The sequence below is a fragment of the Coptis chinensis genome, chromosome 9 (genome assembly GCF_015680905.1).
Source record: "Coptis chinensis isolate HL-2020 chromosome 9, ASM1568090v1, whole genome shotgun sequence".
Classification (NCBI taxonomy): Eukaryota; Viridiplantae; Streptophyta; class Magnoliopsida; order Ranunculales; family Ranunculaceae; genus Coptis; species Coptis chinensis.
This window is the reverse complement of record NC_141464.1, coordinates 53412552-53432432: the sequence shown is the minus strand read 5'-3', so window position 1 is coordinate 53432432 and position 19881 is coordinate 53412552. Positions and strand designations below refer to the sequence as shown.

Genomic DNA, 19881 nt, shown 5'->3' with positions numbered 1-19881 from the left:
ATATCTCTATACCCTGTTCACACTCTCCCTCTAGGCAGTCTTCACACTCCCTTTTTTCCCTTTTTCCTCTCCCATCTTTTCTCTTTTATATCCCTCCCCTCTCATCTCAACCCTCCACTGTCCCCTATCTATCTCGGTCCCTCCCTCAGGGTGTAGGGTTTCATCACCCATGACCACGTCTTTATCTTCGATCGAGATCTTTGCTATGCCTTGTGTGTTATGTTAAGTCCGGCCCCCCTTTCCCCATGATATTATGGGACGGCACCATGCCACTTTCTTGCCGACCCAAATCAGCGGCCTCATCATTTATGATAGCATGAACTGTCGAGGAATGGGCACCTCCTCTTCAGTTCAATTCACAAAGGACCTCATCTGTGCCCATAACCCGGATGTCCTTTGCTTTTCAGAGACAAAAGTTTCAAAGACAAAAGCAACAGGAAAGAGAATGGAAGTAGTAAGAAAGCAGTTGAAATACCAAGGGAACTATATAGTGCCAGCAGAAGGGAAGAAAGGAGGACTAATAGTACAATCAAAGGAAGAGTGCAGTTTGGAGATTCTTGGAGCAACAAAAAACCATATTACAGGTAAAGTATTAAACCTTGGAATTTCCAACTCCTGGTTATTTACTTTTGTATATGGGGAGCCCATTGCTAATAACAAAAAGAGAGTATGGGATGGACTACAAAGCCTTACACATACCATTACTGCCCCCTGGATCATCTTTGGGGACTTCATTGCAATCACAAGTTCAGAAGAAAAGGAAGGAGGTAATAGAGTCATTAACAGAAGCGTGATGCAGTTTAATGACTTTATAAATGACATTGGGCTGATAGATTTAGGCTATAAAGGTTCAAATTTTACATGGTGTAATAACCGGGCCTATGGAAGCCACATTATGGAGAGACTTGACAGACTTGCTACCCCTAGTTGGCTGGAGCTGTTCCCTGAAGCAAAAGTCACAACCATACCAAATGTATCATCAGACCACCTAGCCTTATCCATAATCTTTCACAAACAAGAACTCATACCAAAAAAACCCTTCAAATTTTATGAAATGTGGCTCAAGCATGGAATTCTATAGACGATAACGGCACTTCGAGCATAGTTGGGCAAAAACAAGAAGCCACAAAAGAGAAACTAAAGGTCTGGAGCAAAAGGGAGTTTGGTAATGTAGTTTTCAAAATAAATAATGTTAAGATGCAGTTGGAGAAAATGATGACAGGAAACATGAATGAAAAGAAGTACAAGAGCATTCAAAACCTCAAGAAGGTGCTAGAGGAATTACTTGAGAGGGAAGCAAGCATGTGGAAGCAGAAGTCTGGACAAAATTAGGTAAAAGACTATGCAAGGAGTACCATATTCTTTCATATATCGATAATGTACAGAAGAAGAAAGAACAAGATTGAAAAGTTGAAGAACGATGAAGGTACATGGAAGAAAGGAAGAGAAGAAGTAAGTGAAGTAATCAACACTTTCTTTATAGACCTTTTCACCACTGATAGGCCTGTAACTGATCAATCCATTCTGAACCTTTTCAAGCTAGTTATCACCAATATAGAAAATGACATTCTGGGAGAAGTACCATCTGATGTGGACATATGGAGAGTAGTCAAGAAGTTAAACCCCCTCAAAGCACCAGGCCCTGATGGCTTCCAGGGGGTGTTTTACCAAAGTTGTTAGGATATAGTGGGTCCAACAATCAATAAAACTATCAAAGATTTCTTTATCTACAATATTTTTCCACCTGACCTAAATGAAACTTTTATCACCCTTATCCCAAAAATTCCATGCCCGGACCATATATCCAAATTCATACCAATAAGTCTTTGCAACTTTACCTACAAAATCATCTCAAAGCTTTTAGCCAATAGATTAAAAGTCCACCTCCACAAGATCATATCCCCCTCCAAGGAGCATTTGTTAAAGGAAGGAACATAGGTGATAACATTGGCCTTGCAAGTGAAATTCTCCATCATATGAGAAAGATGAAAAAGAAGAAGCAAGGATGGCTTGCGCTCAAACTGGACATGAAGAAAACATTTGATAGAGTGGAATGGAAATTTCTATATCAAGTTTTAGAGAAGCTTGGATTTAGTAAAAAATGAATAACAATGATCAAGAAATGCTTGGAATCAATCTCTTATAGAGTGCTTTTGAATGGCTCTCCACTAAGCCATATCTTCCCAGAATGAGGGCTCAGACAAGGGGACCCTCTGTCCCCTTATCTATTTATACTTGTTACTGAAGCATTATCAAGACTTTTGAAGAGAGCAGAAGAAGACAAAAAGTTGAATGGGATCAAGGTTAGGAGAAACTCACCTCCAATAAGTCATCTTGTATCTGAGATGATTTGATCACTTTTAGCAAGGCCAGCTGGGAAGAAACAAGCAACATGAAGGATGTTCTTAGTAAGTACTGCACAGCTACAGGACATGAGGTCAATTGGGAGAAATCTAGCGTCTTCTTCAGTAGCAATGTGCATCACAAGCATCATAAAATATTGATGAGAAGATGGAAGGTCAGAAGCTTTAAAGAGAAAGAAAAATACTTAGGAGTCTCAATACTTCTGAGTAAAAAGAAAGGAGAGGATTTCGAGTACTTAATAGAAACTTACAGAAAAAGGTAACAGGTTGGAAGGCCAAAGTACTTTCTCAAGCCAGCAGGACAACAATGGTTAAAGCAATAGGGCAAGCAGTTCCTATATATATTATGAGGGTGTATCAACTACCAGGAAGAATCCACAAGAAGTTAGATCAAATAAACAAAGATTTCTGGTGGTGTGGGAAAAAAGATATGATGCCAAGGATTGGCATACTTTGAAGTGGGAAACCTTATGCAGACCTAAGACACATGGAGGACTTGGATTTCGAAGAGCAAAGGATATGAATACTACTATTCTTGCAAAGCATAGCTGGAGGTTGATAAACGATAGTGATTCAATTTGGACCCAAACTTTAGAAGCATTTATAAGTGGGATTCATTTTCTCAAGAGACCTTGAAAAAAAAACACCAAGGTCTTATTTCGGAGAGGAGTCATGAATAGTAAACAAGCAGTTGAGAAAGGATACATGTGGAGATTGGGAAATGGAGCAAGTATAAAAACCTTTACTGAACCATGGATCACCCTTAACAGTAAACCTATCTTTTTGTCAGAATACATGAAGGAAGAATTCTCTTTCTCAGCAGTGGATGGTAGTAAAAAAGTTAGTGATCTACTGCAATCAAATCATATTGATTGGAATCAAGAAAGGTTGGGAGAATTGTTTCCCAAACCAATATCAAAAAGCATCAAACTCAAAGGAGTAAGACAAGACTCTTAGGATAAGATCATTAGGTGGAGAGATACAAAAGGTGCTTTTACAGTAAAATCAGCTTATAAACATGTTTCTAAAGCAACTGAGAAGGGAGAATGCTCGAAGACAAATCTCAAAACTATATGGAAAATATGGGAGTTAAACATAGATGCAGGAACTCAGCAATTCATATGGAAATTGTATGTTGGAGGGCTTCCAACTGGGGATGTCTTGTTGAAAAGAAAATTCAAAGGAGATGCAAGTTGTGGTTTATGTGGCAGAGAACTGGAAACAGATTATCACTGCTTCTTTGGCTGTGAATGGAGTAAGGCGGCATGGATGGGATCAGAACTTGGGTTAAGAGGGATACAGAATACATAAAAAGATGTCAGAATAATACTAGATACTATGCTGAATTGGGGAATCAAGAAGAATGACACTGAAGGAGAGTTTGCCAAACTATACAGCTTGAAACTACTTATGGAGATTTGGAAAGGAAGAAATAGCATCAAATTTGAGAAGAAACCCCCATCTCACTTAGAATTATATAGACAAGCTTCTTTCCACACTAGTCAAGTTCTTGAAGCCTACAAACCCAATGAAGAACTCTTTATGGCCAATAGGATCCCTGAGCCTCTTGCACATACTATAAAATTTGGTAACAGAGAGAAGGAGTTATACAAGGATAGGCATACAATATATTTTGATGGAACATATGACAGAGGAACAAACATAGGAGCTGCAGCTACCATATTTAAGTGTCAGACAGGAAGAATACAAAGGGCAGTATATACCAAATTCAAGTGCCAAGATGCAATACAAGCAGAATGTGGAGGAGCAACTCTATCAGCAATGCTAGCAAGGAAACTAGAAGTGTCTAGCATAGTGATACTGGGAGACAATAAAGTCCTCATGAAAACACTAACTGAAGATTCTAGTTTGGCGTGGATTTCAGAAGAACACTTCAGCATAACAAAAGAGGTTTTTAGAATATGTCAGGAGGAAAAAAGATATCTTTAATGTAAAGTTTTTTTAGATTCCAGGAAATTGTAATGGTGAGGCACACAAAATTGCCAAGTGGGCAAACAAATATACAAGGATTAGCCCCCCACCAAGCTGGATTTGTGACTCAATAATCCCTATGTATAAAGTTTAGAGATAAATGAAAAGTTTATAATGGAAGGAAAAAAAAAATAGCGCAAGCCATTGCCATAACATCTCCGATATAATTAGCAATGTATGCCAAATGTTAAAGGTCGCACTACTCAAGAACTTCTGAACCATGCTTAGTACAGTTCCACTTGATTTTAAGTCCTGGATTAAGGTATCTGAGAATTCTGGCAAAACAAAGCGACATAAAGGACAAGTGTTCGTCCTCTGCAACCACTCTCCTAGGCATTCTTTGTGGAACAAATGTCTGCAAGGCATCCGCATAACCTCAACACCAACTGAGAACTCATCTAAACAAACTCTGCAAGTATCTTCGTCCAATTCTTCCTTTTCACCCGTACTTTTAGTCTTTAACACCTGCAATAGAAGATGGGAAGTTGGGACTAGACGGCATTCACTATTAGTTTGATCAAGCCAATTCTGGAGGATGGAGTATGGTACCGTAAATACGTTGGTAACTTTCACATCCAAAATTATAGTTATCCCCTTAATCCTCCTTTCTTCTCTCGAAGCCCCCACTGCATGTTTGTGAATGTAAAGTGATACATCTTGAAAGAGTTCACACCACAATTCAGGAGAAATAACGTTCTTGGATACATAATTGTAAAGATAATGTGTGAGTATAATTTTACACCTAGAAAGAGTGTTTAACAATAGGAAATCAAGAGTAAATAAATTGATCGCAGTGGGTTATAATCTTTCTTCTAGTGGTACGTAACTTAGATCATCTTCATCTGGGTGTGTTATTGTTTGATTTATTGTATGGACGTTAAACATCAAGAATGCTTCAATAGAAGAATTCTTTTCTGACTCAGGCATGTTAGAATCATAATATGTGAACTTGACAGACCTACTGTAGGAGTCCCAAGAAGCACACACGGTGGGCAGATCAACAGATGTACCTTCTTCACTTGCCTCCATCAACAAACTCTCTTTTCAAGGTTGTAGTTTTGTGACTTCAACAATCAATATGCTATCTTGAAGAAAATATAGAATTGTTGTTTGTTGTTAATAATGATGTTATATTATTTAGGGTTATATTGACATACTCCCCCCCCCACCCCCCATAATAATTGAAATTAAGATTTCCCCCCCAACTTGGCAGTCAAAAGGAGTCAACCAACAGTGGCCGTTAGTTGACTAGTCAAGGATCATGAATTGTCCTAAATACCCTTTTTCGTGGAAATTACAAAATTTGTCATTCTTGTTTGTTCAAAGCCCACAACTCAAAGCCCAAACTCGAAATTAGACAATCGCTCAAAGCCCACAACTCGGGACATCCCATTTGGCCATTTGTAGGAGCTTCCCTTTGCACTTTAATGTGTACATCTCTTTGGTAAGAAAGGAACCATCTCACTTTATATTCTCTTGGGCCATTTTTTTAAGCTTCTTTTTGCTTTTTGCCTCTTACTTTAGTTTGTTTAGTCATGAGTGGTTGTTCTTTAATCGATCGCTTTAAAGGTTAATAAGAGTATGAAGTGAAAGCGGGCTTTTGTTGTTTTCTTCAGAGTGATTGTGGTGATTTTCATTTTCAAATGTCGATAAAAGAATACTCAAGTTGTGGAGTGAAGTGAATATGGAGAAGTTGAAGAGAATGGAGCTTTGGGTGGTAATTTGTATGGTTTTGATATCCGGTTTTATAAGGAATGGAGAAGCTAAAACAAAGCCTTTCCTAATAAGGTTGTGGTGTTAGTTCTAGTGTCACTATTGATGGCGGGGAGATGGGTTGGGGATTCAGCCATTGGTAACAATTTCTCCCTCAATCCACCTGGGATTGCTGCTTCGACGTCAAATATTAGTGAGGATTCGATGATGTATGAAACTCTATATAAATCAGCGAGGTTTTTCACTGAAGCTTCAAATTATACCTTTATTATTGATCCAGGGAACTATTATCTTAGACTCCACTCTTATCCATTCTCGTTTGAGCGTTATGATATTAATAAGGATTCTTTGTTCACTGTTGTGGCGAACAATCTGAAGTTGGTTTCTCAATTCAATGTACCTGAGGAGGTTTCTAGGAAGAACTCTTACTTAAAGGCAATGGGGAGTAATAATAGTTCATCTTCTTTGATGAAAGAGTACTTCCTCAGTGTTGATCCAAGTGAACTTGTTATCGATGTTATTCCTGATAATGGCAAATATGCTTTTGTAAATGCCATCGAGATTGTTCCAGTTCTTGGTAGACTCTTTGTGGATTCTGTAGCTAAAGTTGGTGGAAATGGTGCAGAAAATTCTTTGAACTTGGGTGAGCGAGGCATTGAGACCATGTATAGATTGAACGTAGGCCGATTCTTCCCGCTTAAAACCACCGAATAGAGCAAGCTTTCATCGGACGTAAACGGCATGTCTAATTTCGAGTTGTGGGCTTGAGTTGTGGGCTTTGAACAGTGTCTAATTTCGAGTTTGGGCTTTGAGTTGTGGGCTTTAAACAGTGTCAATGGCAAATTTCGTAATTTCCACAGAAAAAGGGTATTTAGGACAATTCATGATCCTTGACTAGTCAACTAATGGCCACTGTTGGTTGACTCCTTTTGACTGTCAAGTTGGGGGAGAAATCCTAATTTCAATTATTATGGGGGATAATCCTAATTACAACTAGTGGTGGGGGGTATATCAATATAACCCTATTATTTATCTTGTGAGCAATTTACTGGACTTCTAATTTAGGGAAGAACATGAACTCTAGAAGGGGTACGGAGGTCAAAAATCAAAATTGGTCGACGGCCGAAGTTCATGGTTGGGGCCTGGGCCCAATTTATCGATATCCAAAGTATCCAACCCATACTAATAAAAGGCTACTTATCACTTCGGTGGCATTCCTTTCTTGTTCCGTACTTCCAATAATGAGACGGCTGCTGATCCAAAGGTAACTAGTCCAGTCTCTTCTTCGGCAATGGGTTTATTCAATCAACTGATTTCACATGCGATAGTTGCCTTCCATTTTCCTTTTCGATGCACTAATAGGAGTCATTATGAGTACAATATTCCACCGTGTTTTCTTTGAGGATCCAGCTTGAGGTTGTTTTGAAGTAACTGTTGATTTCTTAAGATTGGGTCGTGTGTCTGGAATGCTATGTTCCAAAGACGAAGACGAAGAATTGGATTGTCTTCAAGAATATGGGTTTTAGTCCTTCAAGTAAGGTGTTCCTTAGTGTGGGTTACATGTGCTTGCGGTTGCGGGGATGAAGAAGCCTATATGGGACTTGAAATTGGAGGTTTATAGGAGTTTTGGCTGGTCAAGAGACGAGGTTCTCTCCTTGTTCAAGAAGCAGCCCTTTGTTATGGCCATTTCAGTGGATTTTTTCAAGAAGAGCCTTAATTGGGGCCAAAAATGCAAGTGTTTTATTACTAAGCATGGAAAAGAGAATTGTTCCTAGAAGCTTTGTTCTTCAAACACTTCTTTCAAAGGGCTTGATAAACAAGAATAAAATGTGTGGAGCGTTAAAACTAGTTGAAAATGCGTTCTTGGAGAGGTTTGTCATCAGATATCAAAATGAGGTACCGGAACTGTTGAAGTTGTGTTAAAGTAAAGTAAGTACCGAAGATTTTGTTGTTGGGCATAAGGATTAAGGATGGCTGTGAGTCTGATATATTCTTGAAAGCATTATTTAAAGTCAATGAAAGATCCACGAATTTCCATTAAACTTTAGTTGATTATCTAAGCACTTGATTCTTTTCCATATGACTATGAAACTGATTTTTCAAACCTTTTTAAGGGAAACAATACTTGAACCAACTTCTTAATGGTGTTTATCATCTGGTTTCAATTGAATTAAGGTAGGTGATTACACATATTGTGAAAACTAGTGTTGGAATAGAATTGGTATAATGGCATGGTCAGTTACTTACTTTGTCTTGGGGAAATGGAGCTGCGGGGAATCTTCACTTGTGACTGCCAATATTGGGAGGTGGAAGAATTTGGTCGGAGATCAGGTACCATTTGACGATACAAAGAGGGAATAGTGAAGACGAGGGTAATGGAAGTGGAATATGAAGGGTTTCTCTTGATGTCTTTTTATCAAATAATAGTGGAGGATAACCTAATGGTTAATGCTACATGCATCACATTACCATACAAGACTGTAGGGAAGGCACCAATAAGGCTATAATTTTTTCCCTATTAGGTACGTTCTTGGTGAGAATTGATACGTCGATAGCTGGCAGAATAGGGGATGGAGCATCCTGAACAGATGTGTGTTGTGCGGACAGGAGGTAGAACAATCTACCTCTTTGCAAGATATGCATTGTGGTGCAGGCGTGGGAAATTATCACCACTTGCATAACTCCTTCCTCACCAAACAGATCAATCATTACTACTATGCAGGAGATTCTCAAGCCATGGCCTAACACTGTCACAACTAGCTATGGGAAACTGGTGTGAGAACTTACTCCTTATGCCGTGTGTTGGCTCATTTGGTAGTTGCATAACAAGTGTATATTCAGAAAATTATGACTCTAATTTGGAGAATACAAAAGAAAGAATAGAAGCCGCAAGTGCTTTTCAGCTTCATCAAAGGTTAGTATTGCAAAAGCACCAGCCACGAGATTGCCTTCTCTATGTACACATTGTTTGTCTTAGAGCTAACCAAGAAGTCTATTAGTATTTGTCTCTTGGAATTTTATGATTTGCATTGTACTTTAGACTGTAAGTCAATCGAATGGTTAACGCTTAGTCTAATTTTCTTGATTAAATTTCACATGTCTCAACATTGAGTACATGTGTTATATTTCTATTTCTGCGTGCCTCTGTTTTTTTTTTTTTTTTTTTTATTATCTGCGTACCTCTGTTGGTTAGATCGTTAATTGCCCCACGTCATTGGATATTCAATATTTGATTCAGGGTCCTAATAAATGCAGTTAACAAGCTTCCATCCAGCAATGGCCCTATTCTAATGATGCAATACAAATATACAATATACAAAGAGAAAAGTGAAAAATGTGAAAACGAATAATATAAAGCTGGAAGAACGGGAATAAATGAAGAAAACATTCAGACAGAAGTCACAGAACCAAAGTAAGGGAAAGAAAAAGATGGTGTTGTTGCCTCCACCACTGTCTGCATTCACGTTTTCTATTTTTTCATGTCCACACCTTTTCTTTTATTCATATCTCATTGCTGCAGGAGAGCTTTTAACTTTTGTTACAAAGGCCATGAGGTTCTATTGTTTGGCATCTACCCCCAATTGGAGAGGCAGCTGCTAGCATTCTATAAAAGGTTGGTTTAATTTACCCTTAAACTATCAAAGAAGTCATGGCAAGAAATTCTGTAGTTTCCTTCACTTCACTAAGTGAACTTCTACTTATTCTGATAGGTATCTCCATAGCGGCAGCACCATTGTTTTGCCAATGCTAACACCCTTAAAGCTTCCTATTCTGTTGAAAATGTTGCTTGTCCCCTCGTCAAGCTTAAGTGACCAGTTGTAATATTGATATCCTCAGACGGGTTTCAGTTCAGGTACCAATTCAAGACACCCACTCCCAATATCCACTGATTGATCAGAAATTGCCATGTCACTGGTCTTTATGCTATTGTCACTGGTCTTTATCCAGCTTACCATGGCATAATTGCCAACTGGTTTACCGACCCAAATTGTGGCGAGACTTTCACTACACGTAGTCATGAACCACATTGGTGGTTAGGCGAAGCACTGTGGCAAACTGTGATCAAGAATGGATTGAATGTAGCTACCTACTTTTGGCCCGGTTCTGAGGTAAAGAAAGGATCATGGAACTGTCCTCCAAAATTTTGTCCTCCTTATAATGCTTCTGTTCCATTTGAGGAGCGCGTCGATACTGTATTAGGATATTTTGATCTTCCTAGTAACGAGATTCCTTCGTTTATAAACGTGTATTTTGACGATCCAGACAGTCAGGGTCACCGTGTTGGACCTGATGATCCGCAGATCACTGAAGCAGTAGCTAATATTGATAGAATTATTGGGAAGTTGATATCAAGGCTCGAAAAGAGAGGAGTGTTTGATGATGCTACTATCATTATGGTTGGTGATCATGGCATGGTTGGTACATGTGACGGAAAGTCCCTCTATCCTGAAGATTTGGCTCCATGGGTCCAAATTCCGGAGTCGTGGGTTCAGTCTTATTATCCATTGCTCGCAATTCGACCTCCTGCTGGCGTCTCTCCAGCTGAAGTTGTAAAGAATATGATAGAAGGACTAAATTCAAGCACTGTTCGAAACGGAAAGAATTTGAAAATGTTTCTCAAGGGGGACTTCCCTGCTAGACTTCACTATTCTGCAAGTTACCGCATATCTCCAATCATAGGACTGCTCGATGAAGGGTTTATGGTGGAGCAGAGGAATTTGAACCAGAGAACTTGTGCAGGAGCTCATGGTTATCATAATGCTTACTTCTCTATGAGGACTATCTTTATTGGCCATGGACCTCAGTTTGCAAGGGGCCGGAAGGTTCCCACTTTTGAGAATGTTCAGATCTACAATATGGTTACCTCTATTCTGAACATACGGGGTGCTTCAAACAATGGCACGGCTTCGTTTGCAAACTTTGTTCTCTTACCAAATAGGTAGATGATGAAGATTCTGTTGTGCTCTATTTGAAGTGCTGTAGTGGAATTTCTGAAATGGTGTGTGGTTATCATCTTACGTTAATATCTGCTGGAAATTTTCTCGTTAAGATGTATCCTGAGAAAAGGTTAAAACCAAAGCTTGAGTATTTCAATAACATTGGCATTGGTAAACTCCTCTCTAAGAGCATCTTTAGCAGTGCAACCAAAAAAACACCAAAATTTTGAACAAAAAAAACACCAAACCAAAAAAACACTAAGCAACTTCAGGAGTAACATCAAAAAAACACCAAGCAACTACGGTTTTGCCAAAAACTTAATGGCTCAACCGACAAAGTGGCCACGCGGTTTTGCCAAAACCGCGTGTTCGAACACCTGCGTGCTACTTCTATATAAGCGACTCCAAAGCCGCGGTTGGGTCATTTTCACCTCTTCTCACAATCATAAAACCCTCTCCTTAGTTAAAAAACAAAAAACCTACCTAAACTCTTGAAATTTTATATAGATCCCTTTGAACCTTTCGACGATGATAATTGGCAGTACACACATGATATTGGTGATGGGGGAGAAAACAGTGGGGGAGAAGAACCCGAGGATGTCGCGCTGACTGATAGACATCCGTACGTACTGGAGTATCAGATAAACGACTTCGATTGGCAATTTACACCTGGAGAAGCACTTGATATGGAAGTTGTGTCTTCTACACGTGATACAAAAACGATGTCGAGTCGTAATTGGCTAATACTCAGGTAATTAATTAGTTTTGATTAAATATTTTGAATATTAATTAGTTGAGTTGGACCAATTAATTATTTATCTTATATGCATTATTTTTTTTTTATAATATCAGTATATTGTTGACTACCGAGTTAGATCAGCTTTACTTGGTGTTAGAGAATGGTGGAAGGTTATTAGAAGTTTGGATGAGTTTGTACATATTAGAGATAGTATTTTGTATACACCTTTGGGTATTTTGATTGATACGGATTATGAGAAGACGATTAGAAGCGCTGGTCATAACTTTAGTAGAAAGATGGTGGAGTAAAACTCATACATTTCATTTTCCTTGTGCGGAGTTAGGGTTCACACCACTAGACTTCACTATGATTTCTAGGTTGAGTATCGGTATAGGCCAACCGATACCTTTTCATACACATTATGAGAATATGGATAGTATGCTTGTGAGTTTTCCTCGTTTGGGTGCGGATGCTTATGATTCTTCTGGGATTAAGCTATCTCATATTAAGACTGCATATATGGAACCCCTCTTGCATCCTGATACACGAGAGGAGTTAGCTTTGACTGTTCTACCGGGTAGGGCTGGCAATGGGTCGGGTAAGAACCGATACCCGATCCGGTCCGAACCAATAAAAGCGGGTCTGGGACAGGTAGTTAGCATATTGGACCGGTTCTGGGTCTTGAAAATCAGAACCGGACTCTTATTGGATTGGTTCTGGATTAAGTATGTACCGAACCGTTATGGGCCTAATCCAATTAAATTTTTTAGTCTTATTCTTTCTAATTTTCCTCCACCATATATTTCTATTACCTTATACAACATTGCACTATTTAAAGTTCCAAAATAAGATATGCAAAATACATATGTAATATTACGATATTTTTTTACATAATAAAAAGATGGTTTCTATTACAAATTTGGATTTCAAATCATTCATTATGCCTTTTTTATTTGTATATCTTGTTTTTGTGTTTAGCAAAAAAAAATATTTAATATTTATATAACGAAAATTAGGATCCAATTATTAAAAACTCGGTTCATCGGGTTGAAATTGAGCTTATTGGTTCGGAACGGATCGGATCCGGAATCAAAAAAAAGTTTTCGGTTCGGTTTTGGTTCTCTAACTCAAATATCCGTTCGGGTCGGGTTCGGTTATGGGTCTGTATTGTTGAAAAGCGGATCGATTTTGGATTTGCCTATATCCGAACCGATCCAACCCATTACCCCTTCTACTAGGGTAGTGAGGGTGCCGATCAATATGTTAGGGCTTTTTTTATGTTTTTTATTGGGCATGTTTTGTTTCCCAATGGTCATTCTACGGTACAACTGGGATATTATGCTTATGTATCTGATTTGCATACTATGAGGGATTATGACCTGGGTAGCTCGGTATATGCCACATTGATATCGGCGTTAGATAAAGCTTCAAAGACATTGAAGTAGAAGTCCTCCAGATTGCGGGATTCACGGGACTTTTTAGAGATTTGGTTTTATGAGTACTTTTCGATGTCTTTGTCCTAACATAGACATGATTGCCGATACTAAGCCCTATATTTGCTAGTTGGTCAGGGCCTCACTTGACTCGTAATAGAGGGCAGATTAGGAATAATATCTGTATGGCTCGTGCTCAGATTGATATTAGATCATTGTCATCTATTGAGTGGAGACCTTGGCGTTTTGTCTCGCCTTTGACGATCGGTATGCAAAGATGCTTGTGTGTTGTCACGTCATAGAGTTGTTTTTGCCGCACGTGACTGTCAGGTTTGGTACTGTGGCGATAGATGTTGGAGGCAGATGACTGAACGTTATAGAGTTCCATGTGCTCCCATGCCAGATGTTAGTGATGCAAAGTCGTGGGGTAGAATTCAAGTTCATAAAGTTCATACCAGTGGTGGTCCTTGGCGGATGTGTCTTCTTTGTTGTTGAAGCGATGGCGTCAAGATTATAGATGGTGGAACCGTGTCTCCATAAGTCCGTTGTTGCCTCCTGTTGGTCGGGCTAGCAACTTCGAGTTTGTGGGCCTGGAAGGGATGAGACGTGAGCTACGTATTCCTCATCCGCCACAGCCTGTTTACAACCCACAACCTCGAATGCATATCGGCCCGACTCACGGTAATGCGCGGTAATCCTCGGATGTTTGCGTGTGTGGACGATGGGGAGCCTACTTATATTTCCATTCCCGAGGTGCCTCATGCTCGTTTCTCCGAGTTAGAGAGCGATATTGATCAATTATACCATGGTGAGTTTAATTGTTTTATTTATCTTCTTCATTATATATATAATATGTACTCTGCTGTATTTTCTTGGATTTTCAGGTGAGGTTCGGGAAAGATATGAGAACCAAGTTCTCATGTTTGATGGGATGAGGATGGCTGTATCATTATAGCTAAGAAAAGAGGAGGCATATTCTCGGACATATCGGCAATCGGCGATGCATTTATGTGAGACTTCGAAAAGCGTATGAGGATATCGCACAAGTGTACGCAGGCAACATCGAGGGATATGAGGAACTTCAGGCTGAAGTAGTTAACCTCCGTGCAGACAGAGAAGATCATCAGTCTCAGATTAGGAACTTAGAGGAGCAGCTTCGGAACGTCCAAATAGAAAGAGGAGAGGGATCGAGTGGTAAGGGCGTAAGAAGAGAGCTAAATAAATTTGATGTAATATGATAGGTGGATTATTTTAGATATTATATGATTATATCATAATCATAGATTTTGGACTGCATAATCATAATCATAATCATAATCATAATCATAGGTTTTTAATTTCTTTAATTTTTTTGATTTTGAATTACAATTCTTAATTTCTTCAATTGCACAATTGTTAATTTCTTAACTTCTATGCACAACTCATAATTTTTCAAGTTCTATGCATCACAGTTCTAATTTTCAGAAAAAACGCACATGGTTTTGGCAAAACCGCGCCCATTGAAGCCCAAGCCCATGTGGTTTTGCCAAAACCGCGCCATAGAAGCCCATTTAGCAGCCCAAGCCCACGCAGTTTTGCCAAAACCGCGCGGTGTTTCTCAAACCGCGTGAGTGATTTGATACAGCATCAAACCTGGAACCAAATATTGGTCGATTTGGTGTTTGGTTTGGTATTTTTTTTGGTGTTTTCATCAACATGTAGTACTGCTGAAGTTGAAAAAACACAAAATTCTTGATGCTAGGTTGATATCACTGCTAAAGATGCTCTTAGGAGTGATACCAACCTAACATCAAACACCAAATTTCCAACAATTTGGGGTTTTTTCAACTTCAGGAGAGTCACGTGTTGATGAAAATACCAAAAAAACACCAAACCAAACACTAAATCGGCCAATATTTGGTTCTAGCTTTGGTGTTGTATCAAATCACTCACGCGGTTTTGCCAACACCGCGTGGGCTTGGGCTAGATTGTGGGCTTCAATCACGGGGTTTTGTCAAAACCGCGTGAGAGATTGGGAAAGAAAAAAAATAAGAAAATTGATCGCGCGGTTTTTGGAAAACCACGTGGGCTTGGGCTTTTAAGATGGCTTCACCGGGCGCCGGGGGAAAACCGCAGATGGGCTATATGGCACGGTTTATTCAAAACCGCGTCATTTGATGTCGAAAATTTGATGTTGCTCCTAAAGATAGTTGGTGTTTTTTTGGTTTGGTGTTTGGTTTGGTTCAAAATTTTGGTGTTTTTTTGGTTGCTCTCCTAAAGATGCTTTAAGGACTCAACTGTTTGGTATCAAGCTTAGAGAAGCAGACCATTCCATCACACTCGATGACATCACTGTTATTCTTAAACGTTTAAAGTGGTTCACTAATATACAGGGCCGAAGGGCACCAAACATAGCCCTCCTGCAAGATCATGGTATGCCCAAATCTTTGATCTCAAAATCGATTATCAAGAACCCTCGAGTTCTATATCTTCAATCCAACAAACTTAACACAAGTGTATTAAAACTCAAGAATATGGGTTTTAGTCCTTCAAGTAAAGTGTTCGTTGGTGGATTACATGTGCTTGTTGGGATAAAGAAGCCTATATGGGACTTGAAATTGGAGGCTTACAGGAGTTTTGGATGGTCAGGAGATGAGGTTATTTCCATGTTCAAGAAGCACCCCTCCATAATGGCCATTTCAGTGAAGAAGATCTATTTAGCACTGGATTTCTTCATGAATACCCTAAATTGGACTAGAGATGATTTTGCTAGGAACACGGCTGCTATTGATTTAAGCTTGGAAAATAGAGTCTTTCCAAGAGGTTATGTTCTTCAAATCTTTGAACTCAAAGGGTCTACTAAGTTATAATGTTATTGGTCGCATTAAGAGAAGCGGAAGATGTGTTTTTGGCAAAGTATGTGATCAAGTTTCAGCACGAGGAACCCAAACTCTTTGAGGAGTACCAAATTAAGTTGGGTACTCAAGGTTCGAATATATCTTCCAAAGATGGTTCTAAGAATGTAGATGTCACACCCCAAATTTCCAAACAATTAAAATAGAGAATATTTCAAGATATAAATATCTCAATCGCCACCCTTATTCAATCATCTGAAAACTCAGGGTGAAACGAAACTCTAATAACTCATTACCAAACACGATATAGAAAAATGAGATCAAATTAAAACCGAAAGAACAACTCTTCATTCACAAATAAAAAATTATTAACCAACTCTATTATATCTGTTTCAAATCAAAACTTTCAACTTCAGAAAACTTAAACCAGTAGGGCTCCAAAAGCGAATCCAAATCAAACGTCGGCATCCACTGCATTCTACCATCTATGTTTCCAAGAACACACTCACGTTGCAAAAGAAAGTAAACATGGGTTAGCAAATTGAATTTGCTGGTATGAGCAAGACTAAAATAATGTATACAGTATTACATTCAATCTTTCAAAAAAATAAATATAACATTACCAACCATTTCAATTATGAAGACAAGATAGTTCCATTTTCCAAAACGGCATATAGTTTCTTCCCAAGTAAGATTTCAATCCCATTATCTAGTAAATTAATTTAATGAAAATATTACATATATATAACCGCTTACGTGTTAGGGTAGGATAACGTCCCTGCATAAGATGTTAATAAGTCTTACCCTCCTACAAAACAAAGTTAGGTTTTCTAAACATAAACATTTAATTCATACGTCTACTTCTCTCACAATAACCATGAGAATATACAATCTGACATAATATATCACCAATATTAACATTCATGTCACACCACCATATCAATTATATCACGTTAACAATATTTACATTTCTTCGTAAGAAATCATATGTGTCATATCATAATACACAACCAATCATATTCAACAACTCGCTCATACATAAAGCCAATATTTTTCTTTAAAACCACTCGTCTACTTATGAGAACGAGAAGAATCACAACCAGGGAGTACATTCATCCCTCATGAGTATCAACTCACACAAACCACATATACATTTCTTTTATAACAAATCATATACATCCTAATACACATATATTCATATGCAATAACTCAATCATATGTAAAATCAATATTTTACTTTTCTTATTAATTATCTCATTAACTCATTTATTAATAGACACTACCCAACTTTTAGTTCATACTCCACGATTTGCACTTCACACATTTGCCAAATCACACATACCCGTGTTCCTCACTCACACCGAAAGTACCACTATAAGATATATGTCCCAGCAGGGGATATCCTCAAGGAAATATATTTCCATCTTGTAAACTCGTAATTTGTGAGTCACACCATCTCACGGGATTTCCATACACATAATCATAGCCTCTTATGGGCATTCAATATCTCAGGTCATTCATAGCACATTCAATGAATACTTTGGGTCATTCCCGCCACATTCAAGGAATACTCATCATATACTAACAGGTTATTCATGGCACATTCAATGAATACCTTGGGTTATTCTCACCACATTCAAGGAATACCCATCATAACACTAACAGGTCATTCATGGCACATTCAATGAATACCTTAGGTCGTTCCCGCCACATTAAAGGAAGCCAGACCTACATTCCCGTGCACTCAAGGAATCCAGCCCACTTGGAAAGCAAATGCCTTAGTTCCTCTCTAAGGCGGCTTTTCACATGACATCATTAGTCATAAACATTTCATTTCTTTTTCTTTTCATCAAAGAGGCGGAGAGAGATCTAAAGATGTGGGCGACAAATTAAATTTTCACAAGACTTTTTATAACACTTTTTAACAACCAAGAGTTATCATTTATTATAATACTTTCATTATAAAATAAACATCTTCTTACATAGTAGAATCATTAATAATGATTCCAAATATAATAGTCATTCAACTCGCCTCAATATCGAATATATAAATCATATATATCAAAATTCTCAATCATAAATAACTCATGAATAACACATTAGTTAAATGCCTCATAAATACCTTTTAAACCACCACAATCACGTACACAATTAAGTACTAACATTGTACACATATAGTTACCACAATAACTAATATATAATATATATAATATAGTGGCTGCACTTTTACTCAAAGCTGCCTACGTATCCAAATCTTTTAAGATTGGAATCAAGTCTTCGTAGTTCTTATCGGCCACATAGTCAAAGTCAAAGTTCATCAGTGCCAATATATATAATTGCATAATACCACGCCAAATCTTTAGCTACCAAATATCGTTTCTATACATACAATATTTATCAAACAATTATGCATGCAACTCTTATTCCAATACATGTAATAGAACTTTTTAGACAAATAAAATAATTACTCCTCCAATCAATACATATTTATTTGAAATATTAATACGATACAAATTGCATGATCATTATATTTTTTCTTGTACAACTAAAACCTACGCTAATCAGTTACGTATATTGTTCTATGCATGAGAAATTGGTTAGGACAGTTTGACTTTTGTCCATTCTAAAAATTCTAGAGAATTTATATAATCAAAGTTTTGAATCAATTATACCATTCTGAAAATTAATCCATTTCAATACAAAAATTTCTAAACACTAATTCGTTTTAGTATATACCCTAAACTATGTGATGGAACAAACCCAACAACTTAAATTCTGCTATTCATTTTTTCTGACACACTTTCTTGTAAAATTCACATCAAATAGAATATAAACTGGAATCAGTCAAGGCCAATTGGAAATGAAAGAGAACTAAAATTGTTTAGTTCTGTCAAAAAACTAGTTACATCATCTAATTAATCGAATACAAGTCACAAGTCAGTACTTATGCAGAATTCTGTAAACGTATCATCGTTCCAAACGACAATTAAAATTTCAAAACAAATAGCAAATGTTCATAATTAAATATGGAACTTTTATAAAATGATAATGAAGCATTTATGAAGCAAACATGATCAAAATCACAAAAAAAATATGTCTACTCATCTGAAATTGAATTTGCAAAAGAATTCCAATGCTTTCTTTTCTCCAATCCATTTTCTTCTTTTTCCCCTTATTTTTATTTCTCAATCCAAAATATTCTTTTATTGGAGGCTAGAGTTTTGTTTTTGAATAATAAGATTTTTGCAGAGGAAATTCGCTATTGTTTATTCAATGTTTTAAGTATGTTTAAGTTAACCCATGGGTTTCAAATGGATCTAAAAACACCCAAGGTCCATACCTATATGAATGAGTACATTTTAACAATGTTTTCAAGCCCAAAAATGATTCTAAAATACCCACAAAAGTTCTAACAAACAAATTTAAGTAAAAATAATTTTGAAAAATCAACAACAGCCAAACAAATTCTAAAACAAGCTAGACTTCATAATATAATAGTTTATTTTCAATTCAAATAATGTAATTTATGTTGTTTAAAAATTATGGTTGTTATAATGGAATTGTAGAATGTAATCTAGGCAATTTTTCAGGTTGATGGTAGTTGGTTGGTTGCATAAACCCCGTGGGTAAGTTATATGTTTCTTTGAGCCTGCAATTTCAACTATGTGGATCTTGGTCTAAAAAGTAAATTTCAGAATTTAATCACCTCTAACTCTTAAGTATGTCTTTTAAGTTTACCATTCTGTTTTTGTCCGTTTAACAATACAATGTTAACACCCACTCCGAAGTTTACGCCATTTCAGTAGAGAAAGAGAGGGCAACCATAATTACCACAGAGACTGTGAAGCTACACCAAAGAGATGTGGCGGA

The 19881-nt window shown here is 37.6% G+C and overlaps 1 long non-coding RNA gene and 2 pseudogenes across 2 annotated transcripts; all 3 read left to right on the top strand.

Moving 5' to 3' along the window:
- The first annotated feature begins 6173 nt into the window (after positions 1-6173).
- LOC147476688 (putative receptor-like protein kinase At1g30570 pseudogene) lies at positions 6174-6782 on the top strand (annotated as a pseudogene).
- Positions 6783-7146: 364 nt separating this feature from the next.
- Positions 7147-9496, top strand: LOC147476687 (uncharacterized). Its single transcript, XR_015208546.1, has 2 exons — positions 7147-8982; positions 9324-9496. It is a non-coding gene; the product is annotated as an uncharacterized LOC147476687 (long non-coding RNA).
- A 221-nt stretch (positions 9497-9717) lies between these two features.
- Positions 9718-11182, top strand: LOC147476686 (nucleotide pyrophosphatase/phosphodiesterase 1 pseudogene; annotated as a pseudogene). The gene is made up of 2 exons (XR_015209775.1): positions 9718-9732; positions 9791-11182. The product of XR_015209775.1 is annotated as a nucleotide pyrophosphatase/phosphodiesterase 1 pseudogene (transcript).
- Positions 11183-19881: the final 8699 nt, after the last annotated feature.